This window comes from Lissotriton vulgaris, chromosome 1_1 (assembly GCF_964263255.1).
Source record: "Lissotriton vulgaris chromosome 1_1, aLisVul1.2, whole genome shotgun sequence".
Lineage (NCBI taxonomy): Eukaryota > Metazoa > Chordata > Amphibia > Caudata > Salamandridae > Lissotriton > Lissotriton vulgaris.
Window position 1 is genome coordinate 1,917,041,890 of NC_141685.1, and position 11,066 is coordinate 1,917,052,955.

Genomic DNA, 11,066 nt, shown 5'->3' on the forward strand with positions numbered 1-11,066 from the left:
CTGTATTTGGTCTGCATGGGGTATGTCCAACTAAGGGATTGATTTATTTGCCTATATTAAGGGAATGTGAATTGTACCTATATAAGGGTAAAATTCACTCGGAGCCTAAAACAACACACAACACCCACTCCACTTTATTATGTACGACATTACTAAGTTCTAAAACACATAAAACATATATATACATGATGTGTTAAAAATGAATCACTGACATAACCTTGACAGACCGAATATCGACTAGACAAAATATCCATGTCAAATTATCGACTACTAAAATGTCGACTCACAATACTTAAACAAGAAATAACAAATATATTGAAACAACAATATCGATGATAAAAAATATTGACTACTAAATTATCGACCATCTACATTATCGAATGTCAAAAACACCGAGCACCAATACTTAACATTAAACACCGTCAAAATATCGACCATCACTATATATAATACTACAATATTGAAAAATATTTATTATCGACTTTACAAAATACATACAAATTACGCTTTATAATTATAAAAACATATACACTTCACAAATATGCATATTATAATTTTTTAAATGATACTACATACAATAAACATTTCTAAATTTAAAAAAACATTGACATCAAATATACTTTTTAGAATACATATAAAACATTGCAAATATTTATACATTGCTTCATACACATAATACATATTCTTTCTCTTTAAACATAACAAAACGCCATTAGACATTAAATAAAATCGCTTTTCTCATAAAAAACACTAATTGACATCCACCATTTAAGGCCAACAATTACCAAAACAAGTAAAAAACATTCAAATAAACCAATAAGAACAAGGTATCAAAGAGGATAACCCATTAACTTTCACAAACAATTTAACACACCCTATAAAAAGACAAATTACACCTGCTGAAATCACAATTTAAAACACAAAAAAAAAGGAAGGCGAAACTCTGCCAGTTTGCTAAAAAAAACGGATTTACCTCTACCACCAAGCTGCTACACCTATCTAAAGTAAGTACAACCACCTTTATATCTTCAGAAAACATAAATCTAAAACTTCTAACTACTATTTAGAAAACAAATAACGGAAACATCTCTTTTATTCCTGCTGGTTTATTTTCTACAGATAAAAAGAAATTATAGAAAAGCTGCACAACATCAACACTTCAGAGATAAAACATAAAAAGTAGGTATCTAATCTAAAAAAGGACAAAAAAACTTAGTAAATAGAAAACTAAGCAAAAACTAGGTAGCTGACCAAAACCAAAGAAACATTAAGAAATAAACATTCTTCTAACACATCTTCTCCATCTTAACAGGTACAGAAATAATACAGCAAAAAGAAAACTTGTAAGAAAACCAACAACTACATTCAACAAAGAAATAAGCTGGTAAATAATTAACCTGCAAATCAATGTTTTGATAATTCTAAATACATGATTTGAATACTTTTCTAATAATGTAATGTTTAATCTCTCTTAGCACCAAAAAGCAAATATGACTGAAGGAGCTAAATTTGTGTATTCTCAAAAAAACAAAATGCTTCTATGTTACATGGGATATGTATACACTCAAGAGAAACAGAAAGATATGAAAGTTTTTTGGAAATGCACGAAATACAATTCTAACAAATGTTATGGGAGAGCTATAACTCAGGAAACTACTGTAACTTATACTAAGGAACATAACCACCCACCCAATGTTACAGAAATAGAAATTAGAGTAGTGCTTGATTCCCTTAAAGAAGCCAGCACTACTAGTGATACACCAACAACTACTATTCTAAAACAGCAATTAAGTACTCTACCCCAACATCCCTCTAGCCAACTACCAAGTATAGATTCACTTAAAAGAACTATAGCTAGACAAAAAAGAGCTACAGCAACTACTCCTCCCACACCTAAAACTTTTGAAGAAGTTCAATTTCCCCCTGAACTCTGTGTAACTCATAATAATGAACCATTTATAGTATATGACAACAACTCAAAAGATAAACGAATAATACTGATTGCCACTGCAGACAACATGACTAAACTAAGCCAATGCCAAACTTGGATGATGGATGGTACTTTTGCTGTATGTCCTAAACCTTTTTACCAATTGTACACTATCCATGGTCATTTGCAAAATGCTAATATTCCATTCCTATATCCCCTCCTACCAAACAAACAACAATCTACCCACCAAGCAATCCTAACCAAAGTCAAACAACTAACTAATGACTCTTTCCCACAAAAAATGATCATTGATTTTGAAAAAGCAATGATAAACAGTACCCTAAAAATATACCCACATACAGCAATACAAGGTTGCTATTATCATTTCATTCAATGTATATGGCGTAATCTACAAAAATCTACATCTAGGGCTCCATTATTATGTCGGGCGTATCGCTACCACCATGGTGGCGGTGGCGATCCGCCCGACAGAAATGCCCGCCCACCACCTTTTTACCCCGCCACATTACAATGGCGGGGGGACCGCAGCGGAGGCAAACACCGCCCACCACTTTTCCGCCCCAGTCGCCTTGCGGCCGGGGCGGAAAAGGGTTCCTATGGTGGTGGTGTCTATCAGACACCACCAGCCATATTTGCATGCGTGTGTATAGGTGCCTTTCCGCGGCGGCGATCCCGCCACGGAAAGTCAGGCGGTTGTTGCTATTGGGGGCCCCTGCGGGCCCCCATGGTGAAGGCCGAGGTGGGGGTGCACAGGAGGGGTACCTATGGTACCCCCCTTCATTTGCATATACAAAGCGGCAGACACCGCGCGGTGCCTGCCGCTTTGTATATGCAAATGCAAAAATGCATTTTTAGCATTGTGGCGGGCGGTGCAGAGTGCAACGCCCGCCACAATGCTAAAAATGAAGGATGTGCCCGCCGCTGTGGCGGGCACATCCAAATTCCCCCAACGGGACCCCCGCCCTTATGGCGGGCGGTCCAGAATACCGATAGGGTGGCGAGCGGACAAAGTCCGCCCGTCATCCTACTGGAGCCCCTAGTGTCCAATACTCCACAGATAGCACCTTTGCTTATCAAATCAAAAAACGTATCTCTCTAGCATATGTTCCTGTAACAGACGTTGCAGAGCACTACAATCTATTAATAGACAGCCCCTACTTTAAAAGAAACGAAGAAAGGTTAAGCCCTATGCTTGACTACTTCGAAGATACATGGGTAGGAAGGCTACACCGATCAGGTCATAGAAGACAACCTAAATATCAAATAGTCTGGTGGAATGTCTACCGTAGCACCCTAAATAAGGAAGCAAAAACAAACAACGCAGTTGAAGTTTCCAAGCAACCACAGGCAGAGGAACACCTACCCATTACAAATTAATTCAATCCCTATAAAAAGAACAGAGTTACCAAGAGCTCCGAATGGAGCAATCAGTAACCCTGATAGGACCAAAATGAACTAAGCAAACCAAAAAAATGTATAAAACACTCCACAGCCAAGTTACCCTCTATCCAATTCCCAGAGGACTAGAATATCTCTCAATGATAGCTAAAACGATTCTATAAAATATATAACAACTATACAAACATTAACCATTTTTAAATACACATTTTTCTACCATTACCATGTGTAACAATTTGTAATTAAATTATCAAATAAATTACAAACACATTTATTACATTTATTTTGATAATTTACTTACAAACCGTTACATAAAACATAGCAAAACAAAACGTTTAAACAGATTTCCCACCTAAAAACATTTCCTTATATACTTACAGTTTTTGTCGCTTCTTCTAAATTAATCCAATGTAAAAAAAATCCAAAAGAAAAAATCCAAAATATCCATACAATCCAAGGAAGCCCAAAAAAAAATGAAATAATACAAGCAAATCCATTGCGACTCCTCTCCAATGTAATCCACAGAGTATACCCTTCAAAACCCGAAAATGGTAATTTAAAAAAATAAACGCTCCAGGAAAACGCGAAAAACAAAGTATTTTTGTAAAAATCTGAGTATATAATATTTGTCACACTACTTTAAAAAAAAATCAGACCTCCTCCAACAACCAAAAGAGCGACGACAACCTAAAAATAGAAAAAACACATACCCACCCACACAACTACACCCATACACATATAAAATTACATTTTTATCCTATGAACATAAGCATTTAGTAACATTAAAACATATAAACATCTTTCACACACCTAGTACTAAAACGCAATAATCACTAAATATCGTACACTCGAGCTAACACCTAAAACACAATTTACGATATATATTACAATCCTACTCAAGCTAAATACACCACACATACACTTAAATTACATTTCCTAGCTTATAAAATAGAACAAAAACAAACTTACCCTCTCCAACGCGACGCTGCGTCCAACCGCTTGTTCCAGTACCAAATCAAGCATAATAACATTACGCGGTTAAAAAATAGTCCTTGTATAACTGAAAAGCCTATTTATTTTCTATTTTCTTACACTTTAAAATTATTAATATAGGCTTACATTATATATTATTTCTCCTAATAATTTTTTGAAATAATTATAAATATATATTTATTTAAAAAAATTATTTACAACATTATTTAATAAAGAATGAAAAAGAAAAAATGATTTATATGTACAATTTGTAAATAATTATAATGTTGAAATTAATTTAATCATTCACCTTCTGCTAAACCTTATGCTTATAAATATGTTAATGTGATAATAAAATGTATGCACAATTTAAAAATGTTTTCTCATTATTCACTTTTGTGAATATTAATATTATTAATATTTTCAATATTAATTTTATTAATTTATAAAATAAATATTATCATTTTGTAAGCAACAAACATGTTACTATTTTTAGATCTGTAAAAAATGTCCCTATCAATAATTTGTACTATAAAAGACTAAAAAATGTATGTACAACAACTATAACAATTATTTTCAACATGTTTACTATTGAAATATATCTACTTTGTATGTGATTTATAATTATTATTAAGAAATAAATTGTACATTATGTAATAATATTTGTATTAAAAATTGACATTTGCAATATATGTGAATTAACATAAAAATTGTTTCAGTGTAATTTATTTATATTTTTATATTAAAAAACATTACTTGCAATTAATTTTTATTTTTTAAAACTATTCACTTACAAAATTAAACTACAAATAAAAACTTTTCCTCTAATTGCCATTTATATTTACATCTTAATAAACAGTTTGTAAATGTTTTCACTTAAACATGTGTGTGTCTCCTTTCTTAATTTTCAAAATAAAATATAATGCAAATATATTTATAAATATTTATTTTTTATTTTTATTAAATTATAAAAATTGTGAACTCTTTATCAATCTACTACTAATTTAACAATAAATTAAATTACTACTATCGTTAATTGATTTACAAAAAAATAATAAATGTAATATTCTACCAACCAAAATATATATCTCTAAAAAGTTTTTGCTATTCCCACTCCACCAAGTATAAACTAAGGGAAGGTGCTGGACATTCAACCCATATAAATTACTAATCCCACTCCACCAAGTATAAACTCAGGGAAGGTGCTTGACATTCAACTCATATAAATTACTATTTCCACTCCACCAAGTATAAACTCAGGGAAGGTGCTGGACAGAAACCCATATAAATTACTTTTCCCACTCCACTAAGTATAAACTTAGGGAAGGTGCTGGACATTCAACCCATATAAATTACTATTCCCACTCCACCAAGTAAAAACTCAGGGAAGGTGCTGGACATTCAAACCATATAAATACCTATTCCCACTCCACCAAGAATAAACTTAGGGAAGGTGCTGGACATTCAACCCATATAAATTACTGTTCCCACTCCACCAAGTAAAAACTCAGGGAAGGTGCTGGACATTCAAACCATATAAATAACTATTCCCACTCCACCAAGTATAAACTCAGGGAAGGTGCTGGACATTCACCCCATATAAATTACTATTCCCACTCCACCAAGTATAGACTCAGGGAAGGTGCTGGACAGCAAACCCATATAAATTACTATTCCCACTCCACCAAGTATAAACTCAGTGAAGGTGCTGGACAGTAAACCCATATAAATTACTATTCCCACTCCACCAAGTATAAACTCAGGGAAGGTGCTGGGCATTCAACCCATATAAATTACTAATCCCACTCCACCAAGTATAAACTCAGGGAAGGTGCTGGACAGTAAACCTATATAAATTACTTTTCCCACTCCACCAAGTATAAACTTAGGGAAGGTGCTGGACATTCAACCCATATAAATTGCTATTCCCACTCCACCAAGTATAAACTCAGGGAAGGTGCTGGACATTCACCCCATATAAATTATTATTCCCACTCCACCAAGTATAGACTCAGGGAAGGTGCTGGACAGCAAACCCATATAAATTACTATTCCCACTCCACCAAGTATAAACTCAGTGAAGGTTCTGGACAGTAAACCCATATAAATTACTATTCCCACTCCACCAAGTATAAACTCAGGGAAGGTGCTGGACATTCAACCCATATAAATTACTAATCCCACTCCACCAAGTATAAACTCAGGGAAGGTGCTGGACAGTAAACCTATATAAATTACTTTTCCCACTCCACCAAGTATAAACTTAGGGAAGGTGCTGGACATTCAACCCATATAAATTGCTATTCCCACTCCACCAAGTATAAACTCAGGGAAGGTGCTGGACATTCACCCCATATAAATTACTATTCCCACTCCACCAAGTATAGACTCAGGGAAGGTGCTGGACAGCAAACCCATATAATTTACTATTCCCACTCCACCAAGTATAAACTTAGGGAAGGTGCTGGACATTCAACCCATATAAATTACTATTCCCACTCCACCAAGTATAAACTCAGGGAAGGTGCTGGATATTCCAACCATATAAGTTGTTATTCCCACTCCACCAAGTATAAGCTCAGGGAAGGTGCTGGACAGTAAACCCATTTAAATTACTATTCCCACTCCACCAAGTATAAACTCAGTGAAGGTGCTGGACAGTAAACCCATATAAATTACTATTCCCACTCCACCAAGTATAAACTTAGGGGAGGTGCTGGACATTCAACCCATATAAATTACTATTCCCACTCCACCAAATATAAACTCAAGCAAGGTGCTGGACATTCAACCCATATAAATTACTATTCCCACTCCACCAAGTATAAACTCAGGGAAGGTGCTGGACATTAAACCCATATAAATTACTAATCCCACTCCACCAAGTATAAACTCAGGGAAGGTGCTGGACAGTAAACCTATATAAATTACTTTTCCCACTCCACCAAGTATAAACTTAGGGAAGGTGCTGGACATTCAACCCATATAAATTACTATTCTCACTCCACCAAGTATAAACTCAGGGAAGGTGCTGGACATTCAAACCATATAAATAACTATTCCCACTCCACTAAGTATAAACTCAGGGAAGGTGCTGGACAGTTGACCCATATAAATTACTATTCCCACTCCACCAAGTATGAACTTAGGGAAGGTGCTGGACATTTTAACCCATATAAATTACTATTCCCACTCCACCAAGTATAAACTCAGGGAAAGTGATGGACATTCAACCCATATAAATTACTATTCCCACTCCACCAAGTACAAACTCAGGGAAAATGCTGGACATTCAAACCTTATAAATTGCTATTCCCACTCCACCAAGTATAAACTCAGGGAAGGTGCTGGACATTCAACCCATATAAATTACTATTCCCACTCCACCAAGTATAAACTCAGGGAAGGTGCTGGACATTCAACCCATACAAATTAATATTCCCACTCCGCAAAAGATAAACTAAGAAAAGATACTGGACATTCACCACTTACAAATTACCATTCCCACTCCACCAATAAAGAAATCATTAAACATACTAGACACTAAAAACATATAACTTAAAAACTCCCATTATTTTATTTATTTCATACAATAAAACATGTGTAATATTATAAATAAATTAAAAAAAATAGAAAATTATTTTGCAAATTATTATAATTGAATTTAAAAAAAAGAAAACAAAATTTCACATACATTATCAAATTAATAAAACATAATGATGTAAAAATAAAAAAATATATACATTATTTATAAAATAATTATTAATAAATATTAAAATTTCAATTCATATTTTTTTCAATTTTATTTTAATACTTAACATCTTAAGTTAAAGAAAATATAACATTTTTATCTGCAAAATATATTTTTTTTAAATTTCTAAATTTTTTATTATAAATCTATTTTTTCAAATAAATTTTCTAATTATTTTCTAAATTATAAAAAATATCACATACATTTAGTCATTATTCTCATATAAGTGTCTAAATTAAAATTATTATTTTGAAAATGATTTTTAAATTAATTTCAAATTAATTTCGAAATTCCTATTAAAAATTTCACATTAATTTCGAAATTAATTTCTAAACAATTTCAAAATTCAATTAACAAATTTAAAATTGTATTAGAAATTTATTTTTAAATTATTTTAAAACACTTTCCACCCTATTCCCCTAATAACTCGCAACCCGCTACTGAAACATATATTTTTACTACATTTTACAATTAATATACATTTATTTTATTTTAATTCTATAAATTTTAAAACACTTCCCACCCTATTCCCCTAAAAACCCACAACCCGCTCCTAAAATTTTAAAATATTTTTCAACTACATATTTATTATCATTTTTTAGTCATTTACATATTTTATTACATTAAATAACAAACAAAATCTAAATTTAAGTTAAATAAATTAAAAATACAACATTTTTAACATTATACATTCCAGAAATCGATATTTTAACAGTTGATATTTTCTCTTTAGATATTCTGACAGTCTATATTTTGACATTCGATATTTTTTACATATACAAAAAATCGATATTTTCTACACTCGATATAAACTACTCGATATTCTATACTTCGATATTTTTAAATACAATTAAAAATCGATAAAAATAACATCGATATTACTAACCTCGATATTACTGCAATGTCGATATTCTGTAGTCGATATTCTGTCCAGTCGATAAAAAAACCTCGATATTTAGACTGCACACCGTTAAAAACCCCACCCAAAATACATAAAATAATGCATTTTAGATGGTTGTACACAAAAAGAGCATTTGTGCTGTAAGCATTTAAAAGCAATGTTTCATTCAAAGCATATAGATGACATTTAAAAACGATAACCGAATGAATCATTAAAAAACATTTATGAAATGGCTCCTAAATACAGAAGAAAAAGTCGAGACCATTCCATGACAGAATATATAAATTGTCTGGTTGTGGAAAAGGGCAAATATTGTCACTCAGAAGTATTCAAAGAATTTTTGTTCTCTAGGAATAGTTCTACTTTAAGCATATTGCTTTGTGCCCCCCCAGAAAAGTTCAATATTAGAAAAAAGTCAAATCATAGAAAAATAGAGTTCCAAAGTTAGAAGTTTGCTATGGAAAGTGAAGGTCGAATTCAGAGAACACTGTGTGCTAACTTCAAAAGTCAGTGTCATTGTTTGGAGAAAACATCAAATTTTCTAAGCTGGTAAAGAATTTGTTTACTACTGTAGGTGAAATTTGGACTACTTCGTTAAGCAGATCAATTGCACATGGATGAGAAGCATTGCCGTCAGGGTCAGCCGCATTAGCAATGTTCGAATTAGATGTGTGCCTGTTGCTCCACGTATCTCACCGTCTGCATTTTGCGTCTGTGAGATCTCAACGAATGCCGGCATCAGGATTGGCAGCTGCTGGGGACAACACAGTGCATGAGCAGTTACCGGTTCAAGCAAAGCATCAACTTCCGTTGGCAGGACTGATGGGAGTCTCAGACAGATGTCTAGCACGCATTCTTCTCCACATAGCAGGCATCGTAGAACAGGTAAGATGCATTTTTGCCAGATCGGTTGGAATGATAGAAACTATGTGGTATTCAAATCTCTTAAACTAGTCAAGCCCAGTATTTGTATCATGCGCTCATGATACTTCATTGCCAGGAGGGTGTTCTCCAATGTGATCTGGGTGTCGATGGTGACTTGGGTTGCCATATCAGAGCAGAAGGAGCAAAAATAGTATCCCTGCTTCGAGTCCCAAAACGAGAGGCAGGCCGCCAAAAACAGAGTGCACGAACATTGAAAATATTCCTAGGACTGCTTCAAAGGGTGCTAACAGACCCGAGAAATCGTCTTAAATACATGTACAATACCACTCGTATCAGACATGTTTGAGATACGACTTAACATTTCTGAGAAATGTATAGAGCAGTTTGTCGATAAAAGGGCATTTATCTCTGCAGAAGTCCTTGCAACTTAAAGGTCATACGTCTCTTTGGCCGAGGTCAGTGGCACAGTTTTGTGTAAAAGAATGGCTTTCATTCTGCTTAAAGTATCAATTTGTATAGAAGATATGTTCAGTGAAGGCCATAATAGCGACTCCCCGTCTGTCTTGGTTTTAAGAAAAAATACTTGCATACAGCAAGTGACCCTGGCTGACACAGTTACGAGATAGGGGGTTCCTGGCAACATGCCACAGCAGCTGTGATCATTCAACATAATGTAACTTACATTAGAAAGCTGCCTACAAATTGGATCTATCACTGCAGCCAGGGAACCTTGCAGGTGGGAGGATAAATTGTTCGAGGAACCATCGCAGGCCCCGTGTAAATTAATACCCTGACATAAAAGTGAACAGCTTAGGGTATTTTCGCAATTTGTACCAATAAGAAACACTTCTTTTTCCCCACTCCAACATTTGTGTGTATAAGGTAAATCCCAGGATGTCTCCATGTATTCTTTACCCAACCTTTCATATACGCCTGCTGGTATACGTTTCAAACAATACCGAAAATGGAAAATTGACACAGGCAGAGTGATTGTACAGTGTATTATCCATTCTGTTGCTGGTTTCTCAGAAATAGTTAATGGCAATCTTTCCAGTCTTTCAATCCTCAGCACTGTATAGTCTGCTCCCCTCTGTGCCAAAGTGATTTGTTTACCTGTAAGATTAAATTCAGAAAACAATGACGTGGTGTTGATTAGACGCCATGGCACATAGCCAGAACAAAGGTTTTGCAATGTCCAGCCCAAAAGC